This window comes from Suricata suricatta, chromosome 3 (assembly GCF_006229205.1).
Source record: "Suricata suricatta isolate VVHF042 chromosome 3, meerkat_22Aug2017_6uvM2_HiC, whole genome shotgun sequence".
Classification (NCBI taxonomy): Eukaryota; Metazoa; Chordata; class Mammalia; order Carnivora; family Herpestidae; genus Suricata; species Suricata suricatta.
In genome coordinates, this window is record NC_043702.1 from 54,583,389 (window position 1) to 54,591,014 (window position 7,626).

A 7,626-nucleotide genomic window follows, 5' to 3' on the forward strand; every position below is an offset into this window, starting at 1 on the left:
TTCAATCAGATGCATCTGTGAAAAATTTGAAAGGTGAAAGTGACGTGCAAGGTACACAATTCTACTTCTCTAGCGAGCATTTCATAAAGGTTGGTTTTTCTGTCGCAGCATCAGGAGAGGTCCTGGGGATGTAGTCACTAGCTTTGTGAAGTCAAGAAGCAGGGTGTGGGTATCCACGTTGCCAGTGCATATCAGAGCAGGCACTGTCGGACTCCTGCTCCGGGTTGTGGTGTGCCAAGAAAGAGCATGCGGATCATCACAGCTTTTTGATTACAGCAGTGATGGAATGGTTGGGGAGCCCATGGCTTCCTGACTAGAAGAGGCAGAGGCTTCACTGGTGACCGAGTTCTAAGGAATCATCCCTGAAGATACAATCTAGATGTTTCTTCAGTACTCTCAAAAATTCTGTAAGCCATTAATATCTTATGATAAATTCTTTCTTGTTTAAACTACCCAGAGTAAATTCCAGTGGGGTTTTATTTAGTTTTGCTCAATGTTTTCAAAGATTTGTTCATTAATACGGTCATCATATACGGTCATCAAAATACCCAAAAGGCAGGTGAGCAGTTTAGTCCTTTGAAGGACAATTCTACGGGCCCACCAGTACCTGAAAAACTTGACTTTTTTTCCTTAACTGTCATAGAAGTATACAATGCCGTTGAAATTATCTTTGTCAACATATCTGATGTCAGTTTCTCTTCCCCAACAAAATTCCTAAGAATGTGCTTAGGAATTACACAAAATGTCCTTTGCCCGTATTACTTTTGATACATGATTTTTTTTAAGGTCTCCCTAAGTTGGTAAAGTAAGCAAAGCTTACAAAGGGAATACTAAAATATACAGAAATATTCTACTCGACATCACACAATGCTCTATGACATGGAGATTGATTCTCAAGACTGTGTCCACCTGACAGATTAAAATGCAGAAAATAAACCAGCCACAAAGGCTTAAGGGTCACCTCCCAAGGAAAACAGTAAGGCCTTCTAATTCTCATGAATGATGGGACACTAAAACTGACCCCTGAATTATACATAAGGATTGGGAAGGGTATCTTTTTCTTTATAAACAAGGCACAAAAAGCTCAAATCACAAAAGAAAATTCTGATCAACATATCAAGCTTAAGAACTTTTGTACATTAGGACATACTGTAAATGGAGTGAAAAGACAAGCCACAAAATAGGAGTACAAATATTTGTAGCACTTAGAACCAAGTAAGCATTAATATCTGTAATACACAGAGGACTCCTATAAATTACTAACAGGCAAACAACCTAACAGAAAAAAAGGCAAAACCAACGTGAGTAGTCATATCACACACAAAAAAGGAAAAAAAGAATTGGCCAATAATTATATAAATATATACTTAGCTTATTGGTAATCTTGAAAATACAAATTATAACATTAGGAAAAAAACTGTCTAATAATTCCTTGGCAAAGAGCTAGATAAGTATAAAGTGCAAACTGGGACAAAAATTTATGAAAACAATTTGGAATTACCCAGTTAAGTTAAATATACACATACTTGACAACCCAGCAATTATACTCATAAGTATATACCCTGGAAAAGCTGTTGCACATTTATACCAGATATGTACAGGATTGTTCCTAAGCAACATTTTTTAAACATCAAAACTCTATACACAACCAAAATGTCCACTAACAAGGGAACAGAGAAATCAAGTGTTATATTTGCAGATGAAAGATACTAAATGAATACTATGTAATTGATCACTGGTAACTACAAGAAAATGGATGAAATTCAAAAATGTAATATTGTGGGAGAGAAGCAAAACACAGATGAATGCACATAGTATAATTCCATTTATAGAAAGATCAAAAAATTAAATCATGGGAATGATTAACATAAAATTCAGGACACCGGTAACCTCCACTGGTGGGGTAAAGAGCTGGGATTAGGTGAAAATAGTGTCATATACAGGCCTTTAACGTACTAGTAAATGCAGTATTTTTTAACTTCAGTGCAAACATGATCTACGTAACAACAATATATTAAGACCTTGAGAAAAAGAACGCATTTGTATATTATATCTTCAAAAACAAACTTCTATGAACTTATGTACAACATATGTTAAGGAAATAAAGCCTATGAAAAAAGAATGGGATTATTGACTGCCCTCAGTTGGTAGCATTGGAGGCAAGGGAGTGGCTCATTGGTACATAGGTTGTAACTATTTTCTCTGTTTTGTATATTTAAAATTTTACATAATAAAACCTCTTTAAGAATTTAGCACTTTTAATTCTAAGCATTTCTTGTCTCAAGATTAAAAAGCGGCCTAGATTTCCACATTTCCAGTTTTAGAATGCAGAAAGCTAAGAAAATGATGAACTGACAATCGACAAATTCCTCCCAGTTCTTGACTGGCGGAAAGCTGAGATTGCACAGCCAAGGACCAGTTCTAAGGAGAAAAGATACACAGCATTTATTTACTTTAAACAGACACTACTGAAATGTAAAAAAGTAAACAAACACTACTGGGCAACGGTAAGAACTCAGCTAAAATTTCTAATTAACTGCTACAGGCTGAGTGCAGCCTGACAAAAGACTATTAAAATCCTGAACCCACAGCAAAAGAAGAATTCACATTCACTCCCAGGTTCTTGTCCAAGGACCTCACAGGAAGTTTACAAAAAAAAAAAAAAAGTTGGAGACATAGTGGAAACCCAAGGAAGTGTCCCTTGTGGTCCCTTGACAAAAGAACAGCAGTAGTTTGCAGTAAAGGCACAAAATCCCCACCTGGATTCTTTTCCCCTATTTCTCACATGGAACAAAAAATGCTAAACAAAAGCATTTTATACCCATGTGCAAAGAAAAAAAAAAAAAACCTGCAAAGAAAAAAAAAAAAAACCTTAGACTCTTACTTCATCTCATTAAAATTAACTTCATACAAATCACAGAAATTGTCTGGTAATCCAAGATTCTAAGCTGTTTATAAGAAAAACATTTTAAAGTTTTTTAATGTTTATTTTCTGAAAGAGAGAGCGTGCGCGCACAGGGGAGGGACAGAGACAGAGACAGAGGAGCCCAACCAGGCTCTGAGCTGAGAGCAGATGACCTGATGCAGGGCTCGAACTCACAAACTGTGAGATCATGACCTGAGCTGAAGTCAGGACACTTAACCAACTGAGCCCCCAGGCACCCCTACTAGGAAAACATTTTAAATAAAAGGATATAAGTAGATTAAAAGTAAAATGATAAAAATAAATAGATCTTGCAAATATTAGTAAAAAAAAGAGAGTAGCTGTATCAAATAACTAAAGTAACCAAAATAACTAAATATCAGACAAAAAGTTTAAAGCAAGAAGCATTACCAAAGATAAGCATAGTACACATCCATAAAGGGATTAATTTTCCAAGAAGAAATAATAATCTTAAATATATATACCTAACAGAAAATCTTCAACAGGTAGGAAAAAAATTTGATAGAAATGAAAGAAGAAAAAAATAACACAAAATTCTACACTCTTCTCAGTAATGTAGAACAAGTAGGCAGAAAATTAATAAGGATATAAAAGACTTGAATAATATTGTTAACCAATTAGATTAACAACATTTATAGAATAGTTACCCAAAAATAGCAAAATACTCTTTTCAACTGCACATGAAACATTTACCAAGATAAACTATATCCTGGACCATAACACAAACTTTAACAAATTTAAAAGAAATGAAATAAAAAATATGTTCTAGAAATAAAACAGATTTAAACTACAAATCAATAACAGAATGGTATCTGGAAAATCCTCAAATATTTTCAAATAAAAGAATACACTTATAAATAATCCATGAGGCAAAGAAGAAAACACAAGGGAATTTGAAAATATTTCAAACTGAATGAAAATAAAAGCACAACATCTCAGATTTCCCTCCAAGCAATGCTTGGAGGAAAACGCTTAATATTAAAAGCTTATATTAGGAAAGAAGTTTTCAAATCAGTTGAAGTTTCCATATTAAAATTATAAAATGTAGATCAAGTAGGGCACCTGGCTGGTTCAGTCAGTAGAACATACCCAACATTACCCTATCTTGATCTTGAGGTCATGAGTTCAAGTCCCACCTTGTGTATAGAGATTACTTAAATAAACTTTAAAAAAATGTAGAGGAAGTAGAAGAAAGGAAATAACAAAAAAGAAACTGAGAATGACAAAACCACACAGAAAAATCAATGGAATCAAAAGCTGGATTTCAGGAAAAATAATCAATACAACTTCTAACCAGACTAAGAAAAAAGAGAAGACAAAAATTACAAATATAAGGAAGGAAAGAAGGGATATTATTACAGATGCTACAGACATAATCATGGAATACCAAAAACAACTCTGACTACAAATTCAAAAATGTGAAGAAAAACACACAAATTCTCAGGAGAAAACCAATTAACTTGAATAGTCCTAAATCTATCAAATAAATTAAAATTTAAAGTTTAAAATCTTCCAACAAAGGAACCTCTAGGCCTAGCCAGCTGCACTGATAAATCCTACCAAACATTCAAGGAAGAGATAATATCAAATGTAAACTCTTCTAAGAGGAAGGAATACTTCCTGTTGCATTTAGAAAGGCCAGCATTAACCTGATACCAAAACCAAAGTTATTACAAGATAACTGGAGATCAACAAATCTCAAAAATATGGACACAATAATCCTTATCAAAATCTAGGAAATCACATCCAAACACATCATGATCCCACGGGATTTATTCCAGAAAACTAAAGCTGATTCAACATTTGAAACTCAATTAATGTAACCCTTCACTTCCAAAGAGAAGGGAAAGAAAGCATATGATCATCTCAGTGGGTACAGAAAAAGCCTTTGATAAAATACATCATTCATTCATAATTTAAACACACATACACAAACTCTCTACAAACCAGAAACAGAAAGGAACTTTCTCAATCTGGTAAACGGCATCTACAAAAACGTACAATCATACTTAATGGTGGACTAAATACATCCCCCCTAAGATCATGAACAAGGCAAAGCTGTCCATTCTCATTACTCTTATTCAACACTGTACTAGAAATCCTAGTCAGTGCTATGAGCAAAACCAAAAAACAAAACAAAGGACTATGGATTAGGAAGAATTAAATAAAATCATTTCCATTCATAGAACACAGGATTGCCAAAGTCAAAAATCCAGAGAATCTACTATAGTTTTATCACAAATTCAACTACTGTAATTTGATAAAAAGGTAAAAATAAAAAAATCCCAACCTCAATTCTTAGGAACTTAAAAACAGATTAGGAAAATATATCAGTCTAGATATAATCAATATTTTTAATATTTCCTTTTAAGACCCAATAAAATATAAATTATTAGCTCATAAGAAGCAACTGGTTATAATTAAAACAAGTTCAAATGAAGCTCAAAAATTTATTACATTAAGTTTTACTTTAGAATACAGTATCTTGACATATCTCAATGCATAGCTACATTTTACCCATCCTCATCAAGGGACAGTCATACACAACAGCAATAAAAACAACTACTCATTATCTGTTCTTCAAAAAAGTATCAAGATATTTTAAATGAACAGACTGACATAATTCAACTTTCCTAGACTTGGGCTCCTAATGAATTAATACAATGTCTACTTGTCCAGTAGTCAACTCAGTTAAAAATAACAAGTTGGGACTTCTAAAGGGTTTAATAGAAGGTATATTAAATCCATAATGTACATCATTCAGAAATCATCAAATGATACTATCGACTGTATCTATCTTCATTAAACTTTCTCGTGACTCATAATTTTAATTTAAATAGAGGATCATGCTACTTCAAGTTCAGTACCTATGTTAGGTATTTTGTCAGTAAAACAACACAACTTTTTGGACAGCAAACTAGCTTTTCAATGATCATTTTTAGCTACTGTAAATTGGTTTTGTGGACCCAAATTTATTTTTTTAATGTTTATTTTTAAGAGAGACACAGTGCGGGTGGGGGAGGGGCAAAGAGAGAGAGGGAGACACAGAATCTGAAGCAGGCTCCAGGCTCTGAGCTGTCAGCACAGAGCCCGAAGTGGGGCTCGAACCCATGAACCATGAGATTATGACCTGAGCTGAAGTCAGATGCTTAACTGACTGAGCCACCCAGGAGCCCCACACAGACCCAAATTTAAAAGATAAAAGCACGTAACTAAATCACCATAATGGGATGGTCAAGGTTTCTACTTTCTAATGCATTATTTTGATGATGATTCACTCAACACTAGAGAAAAACAAGGCCTCCCTGAATGATTATAAATACAATTAAGTCTTAAGGAAGAATAAATAACTCAACTTGGAAGAAACAACCATTATCTCCCAATGTTCCTCATTTTAAAATAAGAATAAAGACAGTAGTAAAGATAAGGATTCCAAAAATATAAAAACAGAGAAGGAAAGCTTCTGGACTCATTCTGTGAAGCCAGCACTACCATGATTTCCAAACCAGACATAGACCCCACTAAAAAAGAGGCCAATATCCCTGATGAACATGGATGCAAAAATTCTCAACAAGATACTAGCAAATCGAATTCAACAGTATATTAAAGAATTATTCACCATGATCAAGTGGGACTCATTCCTGAGCTGCAGGGCTGGTTCAATATTCACAAGTCAATCAATCTGATACATCACATTAATAGAAGAAAGGATAAGAACCATATGATTCTGTCAATAGATGCAGAAAAAGCAATTGACAAAATAAAGCATCCTTCCTTAATAAAAACCCTCTGGAAAGTCGGGATAGAAGGAACATACCTTAATATCATAAAAGCCATATATGAAAGGCCCACAATTAATACCATCCTCAACGGGGAAAAACCAAGAGCTTTCTCCCTGAGATCAGTAACATGACAGGAATGTCCACTCTCACCTCTGCTGTTTTACATAGTGTTGGAAGTCCTAGCCTCAGCAATCAGATAACAAAAGGCATCAAAACTGGTAAAGAAATCAAACTTTCACTTTTCACAGATGATTTGATATTTTACATGGAAAACCCGAAAGACTCCACCAAAAAACTGCTAGAACTAATATATGAATTCAGCAAAGTCACAGGGCATACAATCAATGTACAAAAATCTGTTGCAGTTCTAAACACCAATAATGAAGCAACATTTACACTTGCATCAAGAACCATAAAATATCTAGGAATAAACCTAACCACAAAGGTAAAAGATCTGTACACTGAAAACTATAGAAAGCTTATGAAAGAAATTGAAGAAGACACAAAGAAATGGAAAGACATTCCATGCTCACAGACTGGAAGAAGAAATACCGTTAAAATGTCAATACTGCAGAAAGCAATCTCTACATTCAATGCAATCCCAAACAAAAAAGCACCAGCATTCTTCTCAGAAACAGAACAATCCTAAAACTTATATAAAAAAGAAAACCAAAGCTGGAGGCATCACAATCCCAAACTCTAGCCTGTACTACAAAGCTGTAATCAAGACAGTATGTTATTGGCACAAAAACAGACACATGGATCAATGGAATAGAGAACCCAGAAACAGACCCACAAATGTATGGCCAACTAATCTTCAGCAAAGCAGGAAAGAGTATCCCATGGAAAAAAAGACAGTCTCTTTAGCAAATGGTGCTGAGAGACCTGGACAGCAACATG